General features: G+C 30.2%; 1 pseudogene; it reads right to left on the bottom strand.

Moving 5' to 3' along the window:
* Nucleotides 1-1,712: 1,712 nt before the first annotated feature.
* Nucleotides 1,713-8,948, bottom strand: LOC118065357 (cysteine sulfinic acid decarboxylase-like; annotated as a pseudogene).
* Nucleotides 8,949-14,638: the final 5,690 nt, after the last annotated feature.

Genomic DNA, 14,638 nt, shown 5'->3' with positions numbered 1-14,638 from the left:
GTAATAAGCTACAGGGAGCCAGAGAATTTTGACTTCGTCATTCATCATTTTTCTCGCAACTTTGTTCAACACATAATGTCTTGAATAGTGGTGAGGTCTCGCTAAGTTGAGCAGTTCATTCTCGTTGAGGTCTTCAAAATGCTTAATATGCGACGGAACTTCCACCTCACACTTTACCAGCCATTCAATTATCTGGAGCTTTCTCCATTGCGTTGTAGGATTGCGAAATTCTGGATCCAGCATCGTGTGGTATGGCGCTCGATCTAGTACGATCACCGATTTCTTCGGTAGTACGCGCAGTACGTCTGCAATCCATTCCTGGTAATGCTGAGCGTTCATTTCGTCATGATAATCGTTGGATCCTTTTATTCCTACAAAGCATTTCATCGCTCCAGGTACAAATCCGTCATCTCCTCCAATGTGCAACATGATGACTCTTCTTCCTGCTCCAGAAGGTGTGATAAAACCACCTCTTTCTCCGTACACTTCTTGTACTTTCTCGCGATATAATTCACAGCTGTCAAATTGACTTGCGTCAATTTGTTCGGTCCATCTATATTTTTTGCTATGATTGGCTCCACACCATGACTTATCGGTGTAAACGATATTGTACCCTGTGTCACGATATTCTTGGATTTCTCTTGAGTAATTATCGCGTTGCCCTGCGATTTTTATACTTTCCATCTCTATTATAATAATATAGGATGAGTAAAAATGCTGGGTTAACTCAATCATAGATGTACGGAAATTATTCAACATCGATAACTTTATTAAATAATAGGCAACAGTAATCACATGTATGAGTTTACTTGAGTTCATAAAGACGATGAGCACTGATAGTACACTAGTGAATGAATGTTTGAATGCACTACGACGTGGGTTGTAAGGCCGCGTCGCTCACAATGAGTTCAAGAAATATGAATACACTACGATCTATGAGTTTATTGAGCACAATATGAGTTCAGTGAGCTACAGAAGTTAATTGTTGAGCACTAACGTTGATCTCGATGATTGCTTGAGTAGAATGAATGCACGAAAAGTGAATGCTTGTACGACAGCTACGATCTAGCGTCGGTGAGCGCGGTTCAGCAACAACTCGTCGACAATCGAGTTTCATCGAGAAAATTCGTTGAGCCCGCAAGTCGGCGTCGTTGATGGGTCCTAATGCGTCCGAGTAATGAGTGTTCTGATTGGTTACCGGCCAGGTGACCAGATTTGAATTATTGAATTGAGTGAGATTAGCTATCCAGTAATTTATTACTGAACACCATCCATACCGGTTTTTTTGCCAGTTTTCTGTAAGTAAAATGTAATTTCTTAATTAATTTTCTCAGAGTGGAAACTTGGAATTCAGGATGATCCAGTACTTCGTTCTTTAAATCTTCATATAATGCTAATGTTGGGGGAAATTCTTTTCTTGCATAAAAATTCTGGATTTTTTTTCTTCTTAAACGTTGCAAGTTTCCGTAGCAAGGAATAAACGGCCTTCCACTTCTTTTCCAAGTTGTAACTTCGCCATTTTTTCGCCACTCGCTCGTGATTTATTTTACCGTTCTCTCTGAAATTTGCCGACATTCTATTGTCCTTCTGATTACCTGCGTGATATCGTTCGCTCTATGTTCTTTTTTATCGTCGAAGTGATTACGAGCGTTCAAGACCATTTGCTTTTCACTCTCAGTCAAAGTTGTTCATCTCTTGAATGCCTCTTAGATTTAGGTATATCGGTAGATATTAGGTATATACCAAGAGCAAAACATTAGTGCACTCTGGCTCTCGAAGGAGTTTCCAATCTTCCCGATTACGTATCTGATCTTGAAAGATGAAATACTCGATCAACATGCTTCTCAAAACCAGATGTTCATTTTGCTTTCCACATTAGCCAAATCTTCAAGACATCAGCTCGACGACCACATTGTATGTGTTTATCACCAAAATCATGCGACGTATCATAAAACTTATCTTTCTGGGAGAGATATGTAGCGTTAGAACAGTGAGCTGATCGAAGAAGACTTTCATGTCATAGAAGAAGAGTCGAACACTGTTGTGGCGCTGCTAACAATTTGTGAGGATTCCAAGTAACAGAATCGGCAAGTTCTCTTCCATCGAGATACTTTTTATGCTTTTTAGACATTGAGGCATTACCATCCCATGCTGCATCAATGTGAAGCCACAAATCGTATTTTTGACAAAGTGCAGACATTTTTCTAATATGATCAAACACACCTAAAACAGTTGTTCCAGCTGTTGCTGATACTAATAGTAGAATTGCACCTTCTTGAATAGTTTTGATAATTTGTTCTAAATTATTTACATCCATCTTGCTTATACTATTCACTTTGATACGATAAACGTATATTTTCCGATCTCAAGAAAGGCAGCTAGTTTTTTTGCTGAATAATAAGCGTCTTCTGACGTAGAAACAACAAGTCGAGGTAATCCAGCCAAACCACTCTCTTTCTATTTCGGAAATTTATAATGTATTGCAAGATTGATTGCATATACATTAGCAATTGATCCGCCCGGACAGAAAATCTTATCCCCTTTAGCCCATGCGATAATACTTCTCATCGCTCGTAAAACTTGATTCTCCATCAGTGAAAATACTGGAGATACTTCATAGGCATACACGGATGGATTTGATGCATCAATCAACCATTGTCCTACTAAACCAGAAGGATGAACACTCGTGAAAAGTTGATTTATGAATCGTGAATTTCCTGTTTTAACGCTGTATGTAATCACACCGCAGATCAGATTAAGTAATTCATCATGTAGTATACCATTATCTGAGAGGCGGAAATGAATTATTGACGGTAGGTGCTCTGAATCTATCCATTCAACAACCTTGGTCTTGCGAGAAGTACCCTACATTTCAAAAAACTTGTTGACAATATCTCTTTACACTTTCGTGAGTTTTTTCAAAATGATAATATAATTATTTAGTTGTACGCTCTCATTCTTAATATATATTTCATCACACTCGTTACTATGATATATGAGATGAAAATAAAAATTATTAGGATAGAGCTAAAAGAACAAAAAACTATGACAATAGGTTATTTTATAATTTAAAAAATCAATTAGTTTATTAATATTCTAATTTTATTATTACTATTATTGGTGTAATTATTTTTATTTGATAAAACTAAGTAATTCTTAACTTACGTCGAAAATTGCATGTTGCAGAATGACTTTAAATGAATTTCGTAAGAAGTCTTCATGTATTGCTTTAATTGGCGTACTTTGATAATAAGATGACGATGTACCATTGATTATTGAATTCGCCATGGTGTTTACTTGATTGTCTTCTCGAGAATCATTATAAGAGTGACTAGAAAACGTCTACAAATTTTAAAAGGTAAAGAAATACATGTTTTCTAAACCTTTTGCTCTAAAATTGATGCTCTTATAATTGCCGGCGAGGTCAATTCGCGGTTTTTTATGATTCTAATCGAATAAGATTATGAATCAGACTATTCTTTATTAGTCTGCCAAATTTTTTTCCTTAACATTAATATTAGAAAAATTTACCGATTTTAAAACGTACAAAATTGCATGTTTTCTGTCACTTATTTTCTGTACTGGATGTTTCCGTGCAAGTTTTATCTATCTTTTTTGCCCTTCAGATATTTTACTTATTTCACGCCTTTTTCTATTGAATTTTTCTGTGATGTTTACTAAAAAAAATAGTTTTTTTCTTACTTTTATATCTTTAAGCCTATATATGAGAAGAAAAGGTTTCCGATGGATTATCCTTGCCGTTAAGGATTGTCATAAAAACCTGCATGATTTTTTAAACGTTACATATTTTCGCGGTTTTTTTTTTCTTGCATCATATTATTCGCGATTCATTTTCTATAATTTTTTTTCTTTTATGTCGATGTTGTCTTATTTTTCTATTATCATTTAGGGCTGAATTTTGTCCTTTGATAATAATTGTTGTTACTTTTTTGTTTATTAAAAAATTTTTTCTTTTCCTAGTCAATTTCATTTTCAAACGTCTTTCTGACTACGATAAAATGCTCAATTGGATCCCAATATTTTTTCCATTGCTCCGATCGTGTAAACTTCCCTTATGAAAAATTGACTGCTGAAAACATGGTTTTTTGCCCTAAAAAATTCTGTAACTCGCGAAGGTTTCAATTTATTGCATCGAAATGTTTACCGGAGAATCGATTTTTCTTACTATTGATTCCTTACAAAACTTAATGATATCATTATTCTTTCTTATATCGCTTTTGAAAGTGAGGGGCCTATACTTTTTATGCCGATAATAGGCTGAATGATTATTTAAGTGATTTTCATCATTTTGTATGAGAAGTTCAATTTCGGATATTGCATGTTAATATAATTCAGCTTAATCCAATTTTTGTACCTAGCTATTAGAAATTGCCAGGAGGCAATTTTTAGAAGATTGGGAGAAGTTAAGAATATATGAATGTCTTCATTCACGGATTGATTGAGTAACGATAGTTTGTTAGTGAACGACGATTGCTTGACGATTAGATTGTTCACAGCAACGAGGGGAGAGTTTGTTTATCTCTAGTTTTCGACTGAGACTTGAGTTGACCGCTTGTATTCTTTTATTTTTATTTTATTGCTGTTAATCTTGAATAAATTTTTCCTTTATGAATTTATTTTGCGAAGTTGTTATTTAGTCTTATTTTACAATATATATATATTCGTTTTACTTACGTTATTTGAAGGTGTTATATATTACCTTTAGTTGAGGACTGAGACTAGTTTACTTTTGACGTCTTGTCTTTGATTTTGTATTTGAATCTGTCATTTTCAATAAACTAACCTTTAATCTTAGTTGTTCTTATACTATTATTTTACAATATACTCTAATATTAAAAACATAAGATTATTACTAAGCTCCTCAAATATATGAATTCATTGGACTTGAATAAACGTTGTTCCTTTTACCTAAAGCAACGCGTAACCACGAGAACAACACACATGCGTGAAAAAATTGAGTTTTTTAAACTTCCACTAAGAAAATGAGGAATCATTCGATCTGCAGAAAATTGAAAATTAAAATTCCAATTTGTGTGATCTGTATGGTGCTTACTGCAACCTTCGTAATGTACATTATTGTTCATTTATTAACGAGTGAATAGAAATTGTGTATTCTGACAGTTGAAAATGTATACGGTATTAAAAAAATTTTATAGTAATGTTCAAGAATGTTTTAAATTTCACAACGTTAACATTTGATTTTTTAAATAATCAAAGTTTATCCAGATTATTTTCAAAGTCTCAGGAGTTTTTGCCAGTGCAAAATTCTTACCTTTTTGGCATCACCTATCAATCTGCGGATCTTGTTTTAGTGTATTGCACCGTACTGCATTTATCTTTGTCTTTCTCTCTTACCCAGATGGCTTAAGCTTAGTTTGAAGGTGAAGGGATCACTTGAAACTAATGTGCATCAAAACTTAATTTTAATATCAAAATTAATGCCTAAACTCTAAACTCGATCCTATGGCGTCTTCTACGGTTCCATCTCTTCCATAAATGCTTATTAATGGCAACAGCCTCGTGACTACAGCCCTCTAGGGCTATGACGACTCCCAGCATGGAAAAAATGCAGAGTTACACGTTACTTTTGGTCCTAGACTCTGCTACAGTCTCTGAACTTAACAGTTTATGTAGTTGACTAATTTACTTGTTGATCTTAACGTTGCTTCTATTTGGGTTATTGAGACCAGCAAGCAAATAAATTTCTGAGAGCAATAAGCAAATAAATCTCTTAACCTCAATTTGCATAAATAATAATTAATAAATCAAAAAATAATAAACAACAATTCATAGATAACTATTATTCGCCACAAAACACATAAAATGATGGTAATTCTGAAAGGTGAAAATACAAATAAAAATACACAGAAGTGACCTTAAATAGCTATTATGATTTATAAATTTGAATGAAAATAATGAAATGACAAAACGATTGAATATCACATAAAAAAAACATTACAATACATTCTTGGAGCTATAGTTGAAATGGAAGTTGTTATTGAAGATCTGACCAGACATTAAAAAATTATTTATTATTGACGATAAAAATTTATATTTAATAAAGAATCAACAAACAAAAAACTATTTTAGATATTGGATTGATTTAATCGTCCCGCTATTCAGACGACCAACTTGTACGAGCGAATACACTACAATGACGTATATAAAGTCTAATAATTTTCCTTTTTCTATTTTAAGTAACTAACAAACAGACCTTCATTGCAATGTAACATATGTACAACAAACGATTTCCTATCGATTGGTAAAAAAAAAAAAATATGTTAAGTGAAAAATGAGTTTATGGATGCTGGGTTAACTTAATCCGTGAATTACTGGCAAGGGAATGACGCGAGGTGGTCATCGTTGATTTAGCTGAGGTTTCTATATAGTAATCTACGTCGTAAATGGTGAACAACGTATTTTTTTCGGTGGACAAACATTTAGAAAGAGTAAAAATCATCTTCAAAGTTGACACCCTAGAAAGGTGATTTTTAATTTTCACATATTTCTAATCGAAATTTTTCAAAACGACCTTATAAGTTAAAAACAACATAGAAAATGATGAAAAGTACCTTTATTTACATATTCATAAAATTACAGATATACATTAATTTTTGTATTGAAAATAAAAGAAAATCTATAACTCAAAAACTATTAATTATTTTCAAATGGGACCAATTTCAATCGAAAGAGCATGAAAAATTACGAGATTCGTATCTTAGCAATTCTCAAAGCAAGGCTCACTTTATAATCCGATATTACTACTTTTAGACTAATTGACAATGTTGGTGATTTTGTAATCAACCAATTCCATATTTCACAGTAAATGACGGTAGTTTTACGATCAGTCAAAATGAATAGAATAGGAATACCTTGTGAATAAATGATAAGATTATAATAAATGTATGAATATAAATAGATAAATTCATGTGTACGAAGTACTTACAATACAACCGTGTCTAATAAATATTATTATTAGTTGTTCTGCTCGCGGTTTATCAGGTACTGACTAAAATATGAAGTATTACACACACTCATTATAGTAATAAAAAAATTACCTAACATATCCCTTCATTGGAGTCTTTAACCTGAAAGGTACTATCAATATGGATTTCTCGTACGTCTTTTGAATGATCAATCATTAGATTACTACTAAATATATATCTAATGAAATCATCTGTACCCTTAATGAAGCCATGGTATATATTGGCAATTTTTCGATAATTGGGAAAAAGTGCGTCTGATTGATCGAATGTTTGAGGCAATGGTGGGTGATACAGTCGTCTTGCTTGGTGTACGTGTTTTTTGGCTGTTTCTAAACGCAAATGGAGTGCAGCATCTCTATTACTGTAGACATTGGAAATAGTTTCAATGAATCAAAAACCGATATGAACATTTTTAATGAAAATTTTTTATATTTTCTGTAAAACTACATTATTAGATAATAGTTTTTTAATACGAGCCCCATATAGGTATAATTCCCAAATATCATCATTTAATGTCATGAGTTTATAGCTGAATAAACAACTGATTGTTAATTAGCCCAAAAAAATAATATCACAATCGAATTATGTTTTAACAGAAAATTCTAATTAATATTTTATTTTTCCGACAGTTGAGAAGAATCGTTTCATGTTTATAATTGAAATATTCCATTTTTAAATGATTGCCTTCGCAATATAAGGTCTAATGTTGATAATAATCGCGAATATTTTATTGGGTATATCCGTGTGGAAATATTTTTTTTGATAGATTCTGAAAAATTCGGAAAAAAGTTCTGAAAGGTTCTGAAATGTTTAATATTTGTTCTGAAGAACTCGGAAAAGTACTCTGAAACGTTGTCGTAATTGGAACATACTTTTTCAGAAAGATTCAGAGTCAATCAGAAGGAAAAATTTAGAAATATGGAGTTTTCAGAGTAATTCTGAATAAATAAACGATAATCAGGAAAATAAAAAGTGAAATTTTTGAGATTTTCAAAGAGTTTCAGAGTAAATCAAAATTAAATATAGAATTCAAATTTTAACATTTCAGGATATTTCAGAAACAATCAATATAAAATATGGACTTCAAATTTTTACATTTCAGAATATTTCAGAGACAATTAATATAAAGTATGGACTTTAAACATTTACATTTCAGAATATTTCAGAAAAAATCAGAAATATGGAGTAATTTTCGGAATAAGTTGAAAAAAAAATTGAAATTGATCTGAGACAGTTGCATTCATCAAAGAAACATATTTATTGCAAAATTATAAAATTATAAAGTATCTTATGAATATAATACAATAGAGTTACAATAGGAATTAAAAAATGAACCCAAAATCTTATATACTTCATAAATAAATTAAATTAATGATTTTCGATAATTTAAATAGCCAAAATGTCCTAGATTCCAACGTTTTCATCATAGTCCTGTCATCATAAAGAATTTACATTTTTTAATGTTTTCATCATAATGGCAAAACTACGTTAAAAGAATAGGCATCTTGGACATTTCGCCTATTGGGGTATTTAAAATCATCAATTGAATTTACGCATTAGTATTAATTATTTTCATCAGAATCGTTTTCATTGTTCCTACCCTTACGTTTTTTTTTTGGCTATCGTCTTTCTGGCGCCCTCAATGGCTTGTCCCAGGTAAGCATTTACTTTCTTCATTTCAACAGTTTGTGGCATTTTATCACGGTGTCTAAGATACCTCTCAAACTGATTCATTACAACTAACTTTTTATTTTCTTCGAGAAGTGGACGGTTCTCTCTCCCCTCTATGTGAGCGACAGATCTATTAGCCAATTGTTCTTGCCCCCAGAGGGCATAAGCTAATTTTGTAACGAAGAGATTTGGTTTGACTTGACTTTTTGATTTATCATAAGCAACTTGGCTGACCCACTCGCCCTTTCCCAAATAAATGAGATAAAACATGGATTGCTATGTTTAATAATTTATATATGATTTTGTAACTGTTAATAAGCCGTCGTAACTATTACATATTTCTATATATGTGTATAGTACCATATCAATATTAATGGATTGGAGTATATACATACTTTTAACTACTGCCGTAATAAAATGATTTATTTTTAAACATATTCAATTTCATTTGCTTATGCTTTATAATTATAATGTTAATTTGCACGAGAACGTATTTTTTATTCCACCAACGAAAATAATTTATCATATTGTACTTTGAATTAATAAAGTACAATAAATAAAAGGTGTAAATTTCTTCTTAGTCACATGATTTACTATTACTTTTGTATGTTTTTGAAAACGATTTGCATGCATGAACTTCACAAGGGTAAGCATATTAAATTATGTATTAAGTTTATTCAACATCGTTACCATAATCCAAGTTGTATAACTTGATAATTTTTGTTGTGATATTTTTTTAGTACATCACAAAAAAGTGGCACAGCCTTGAACGACCAGATAATACAATTTTAAATATGGTGTATGCTATACTACTTGTGTCAAAAGGAAATTTACTAATATTGATGGAAGGCATTTGATGTAGGATCAGTAGCGTAAATGATTCATCTCGTTTAACGACTTTTAATGATTTTCTAACGGACTTCGTTGAAAATCCGATTCATTGTATTTCATTTTCAACATCAAATTCATTCAATACATAACATCATTGAGGATTATAACCAACTCTTGTTGTCTCGGCTTGGACACATGAACACAGATTTCTTCAAGTTTTGCTGTAAGTGAATCGTTATTATTCGTAATTATGTTTATGAACGTACACATACATATATATCTATAAGTCTATACATACATCTATACCATACATTACTTATATTTATAGCACAATTTTGTACAATTATTGAAACGTATGAGAAAGATTAGGATGACATGATAAAACGTCAAGAATCGTCAAAGAAGACCAGGATATCAAAGTCTGAATTAGAAAGGACCACAGCGGAGCTGCAGAAAATGCTGATGTCAAAAATGTGGATTTTATAGATATATATATATATATATATATATATATATATATATGTACGTGAATTGTGCATTTCTGTTGCAAAAAATTTTATGCTTTATACATTTATGTGACTTTACTACATTTATGTGACGTCACATAAATGTAAAACATAGGAATTGGGCATTTGTGTAACGTCACAGAAATGAACAAATTAAGACGTCAACTATTTTTTATGCTTTGTACATTTATGTGACAAGAATGAAATTTTTTTTTAGCAAGTTTCCAAGATTTGTTGGACGAAATAGGCAGGATAAAAAACAATTATTCTTTTTCCTTAACTATCGCAATCATTTATCGGTTATTCAACTATATCTGAAAGAATGAACGAGATTATGACTATCAGCAAATCGAAAACATTAGACAGGATAAATGACTTCTAAGACCAGACGACTATGGGATATGATCTTAGAGGTTATTATCGAAGTTGTTAATGTAGAATTCATAACTAACATAATGTTTAAAAGTTTTTATAAATTAGGCTTTTAGGCAACTTCACAAAAATCCCTATAAATGATTTAATATTGAATGAAATGGCTATAATATAATGACAAAGAAAATGATCGACTCCGTTAACATTCGTTGTTTATCCGAAAGATTCTATTTCTCGTTTTAATTTGAAGAAAAATTGAGACAAAACCGAAAAACATTATGGTAAGATTTAAATCAATAATCTGTCGCTCCATAGTCTGAACGATTTATCAGTTATCCAAAGATACTTCAGGATAAAATATTATTCTATCATAGGTTCATAATCCATCAATAAATTACGTATGCATCATTTGTACTTTACATATAAGAAGATATCTATTCAACAGATAAAAAAAGTTTGTAATCGTATAATAGCTCAGTATTCGTGTTGCTATTGTGTATTTTTTTAAGTACATGGTATTAGAAAGTTTAAAAGAATTGTACATTTATGTGACATCAAAAAAAATCAGACTGTTGAATTTTTCTAAACAAAAACAGAAAAATATGATATAAGGCATAAGGAATCCCCAGTATCTACCACGATCCTCTATGGTGCATGAAATAGACTATGATCGACTTGTTACGTTCTCAAACAACATTCATAACACAGTTTACGTCCTAATTTATTTGATATATCAGGCAACGATGAATAATGGGATATTTTTTTTAATAAAAAAGACCATTTTCCGTGATATGATAGAAAAGGATTTGTGATGTCATTTTTTATTTCATAAAGTACATGATATATAGAAGTTTTGAGTATTGTACATTTATGTGACACCACAAAAAATCATTCCAACTATTGAACTTTATTTAAAAAAACTGTTCCACGCCTCTTAGAAAAAAGTAACATCTTTTGTAGTGATCTGCTTATTGATATCGAATCACTTCTCATCTTGATTAGTAAAAAAAAAATAAGACGAAAACAGCACGATGGGATTCGAACGTACGGTCTTTCGCATCGCGGTCTGATTTGCTTAACACTAGTCTACCAGTTCTATGATATTAAAAGTTATCTCTCATGTGCATTTATCATTTATCGATCACATACATATGCATTATTTCTGCTGTTTTCAGTATAAAAAGATTAGAAAATATATTTTCAATAGAAAATAACATACGCAATCATATGATATTGGAGTATTTGTGTTGTGATTGTTTATTTCATAAAGTACATAATATATAGAAGTTCTGGAGGATTGTACCTTATGTGACACCTCGACGAATCACCCCAACTATTGAATCTTGGAAAAAAAATTTTTTACGTTTTATATGTAACCGCAATATTATATCACATATAGTAAATTTCTGCTCTTCGAACGGATTCAATACAGTTCAATGTTATATAAAAACATAAAGAATTACGAATATCTATAGAGATTTCCTATTTTGCATCAAATAAACTATAATCGAATTGTAACATTTTTGACCAACATTGATCATACATTTTTTATCCCAATTTTTTTCTCTGCATAAATAATAAAATTCTTGCTTTATACAGTAATTCAACATAGTTAAATGTTATATGAAAGCATCCGAAATATCAATCATCTACAGAAATTTTCTATGTTGCCTTAAATAAACTATAATCGTTTTGTAACATTTTGGATCAACATTAATCATACAATTTACGTCCTAATTTTTTTGTATAATGAATAAATTATGAAATTTTTTTCTCATAGAAAGAAACCATTCGCAACAATATGATGGCATAGTATCATTGTGGTCGTCGTTTATTTTATAAAGTAAATGATGTACAAAAGTTTTGATGAATTGTACATTTTTATAACACCATAAAAAAAATTCGAACTGTTGATTTTTATAAGGGAAAAAAATTATGTTACGTCTCTTAAAGAAGAACATTATTTTTTTCATAAATTTTTCTATCAAGATCAAATTATTTTTAGCGATAATTAGTGAAAACAAAAAAAAAAAAACGGTAGAAAACATCACGGTAAGATTTGAACGTATGATCTCTAGCGTTGTAGTCTGACTCACTTACCCCTAGTCTACCAGTCCTATGATTTTCAATTTTGTCTCTTATGTATATTTATAATTTATTAATGACATACAAAAAAAAAAAAAGAATTTAAACTGTCAAACTTTTTTAAGAAAAAAAAGTGTTTTGTGTTTTATATGTACCCGCAGAATTATAAATGCACAAATGATGAATTCTTCCTCGGTAAACAGATTTGATACAGTCAAATGCTATATAGAAGCATGAGCAAATCTCAAAAACCTACAGAGATTCTCTATGTTGCGTCAAAAACACTATCATCGATTTGAAACATTTTTGACCAACATCGATCATTTATTTTACATTCAAATTTTTGTTTGTATTAAGCATGAATTAGTTATGAGTTATTATTTTAATAAAAAAAACTATTTGCAATAATATGACAGCGTGGTATCTGTGTTTTTATCGTTTCTTTCACAAAGTAAATGATATTAAAAACTTCTGATAAATTGTACATTTATGTGACACTACAAAAAATCATTTGAGCTGGTAAACTTTGTTGAATAAAATTTATTCTACGTCTCTTAGAGAAGATAGACATTTTTTAAGTGATCTGTGTATTAAGATCAAATCATTTCTTGCCTTTATTAGTATAAGTAGAACACAGCACAGCGAGATTTGAACGTACGGTCTTTTGCTTTAAAGTCTTGACTCGCTTTCCTCATGTCTACCTGTACTTTGATATGAATTCCTATCCTTTATGTATCCATAATAATTCATTGATTAATACGTTTGAGATCGAATATTTTGCTTTTTGTTATGCATTAATGAATTATCAGTAAATTTTCTGAATCAAACGTAACTTATAGTCACACTTTATCAATGTTCTTTTTAAAAAAATTTATAATACCTGCAACTCCTAAAAATCTTTATCAATCGTCTGGTGTATCATTTTTAAGAAGTCTTCCAATTAATGTATATCCACGATCTAAAGTGAGAATATATTACTAATAACTTCAGCCTTCAATAGTATTCTAATTTTTTTTTGTAGTCTTTGTCAATATAGAAAGAATTAGTTTGTGCCAGTACAATGTTATTTTGAATGGTCCAATCTGAATAATTTCTGCTTTTCTGTTACAATTGTTGTCGCTGCACTATGTATCATTTGTAATTGTTCTTTGGACTTTTCTTACCAAAAAAAAATCTTCAATTTTATTATATGTACATGTTGTTCACGCGAATGCTGCAATACTCTGATTTTACAATTTATTTATAATATTATCATAAATAATACTTTTCAAAGATCAGAATAATAATTATTTTATTATTCATAAAACTTTCTCATGAACACATCAATATTACTAAAAATATGCCCACTCAAACAAAAGAAAACTAAAGTCCAGTATATAATCTTTAAAAAATTTTTGTTATCTAAAACTATTTTGTATAAATGTACCTTAATTTACATGCGTAATCTATTTCAGTTATCCTGATATTTATCATTTGTAAGGGTTTTTAAAGTAAAAGAAAGTAATCCTTTCTGTGGATAAAATGATCGACTCGATGTTTCTTATTTATATTTTTATTTATTTTTTTTTTCTGCAAGAATGATAGTAATAATGAAACACAAATAACAGTAAACTTATAATAACCAGTTGAATTTTTTATGTCATTGCTTAATTTTGAAACATAATGACTTTTTAGTATTACAACTCACAGAAATTATTACTTTATCGTAAATTTTACTGAACAGCTTTTTAGCTGAGTATGATCAATTTTAATAACGTCGAATTAAAAATAAAAATCTTTATATAACTTTTTTAACAATCATTGAACGCAAAAATGTAATTGCAATACTGATGCTCTTTTATGTTTCGTTATTTTTAAAAACTTATAATCAAAACAAATATCATAACATTTTAATTGTTTCATAAACATAATAACGAGTTACGATAAAACTCTAGTTTTTTAAACATACGATATATGCACATGTTTTCTGAAAACTACTTATTACCATATGAAATTGTTAATAAAAAATTCTTTTATTTTAATAATCTGTTTACGACGTAAAAAATACTTGCAATGTACTAAAAAAATATATATCAATCTCCTTATGCTGAAAAATACATCATCAGTTAACATTGGTCTTCTTTATTGCTTCTAATGCAGCTGAATATCTTCAGTCCTTAGAAAATT

Source organism: Chelonus insularis, unplaced genomic scaffold, assembly GCF_013357705.1.
Source record: "Chelonus insularis isolate UGA/USDA-ARS -01 unplaced genomic scaffold, ASM1335770v1 contig_30_pilon, whole genome shotgun sequence".
Taxonomy (NCBI): Eukaryota; Metazoa; Arthropoda; class Insecta; order Hymenoptera; family Braconidae; genus Chelonus; species Chelonus insularis.
This window is presented reverse-complemented; position numbering and strand designations above follow the sequence as displayed.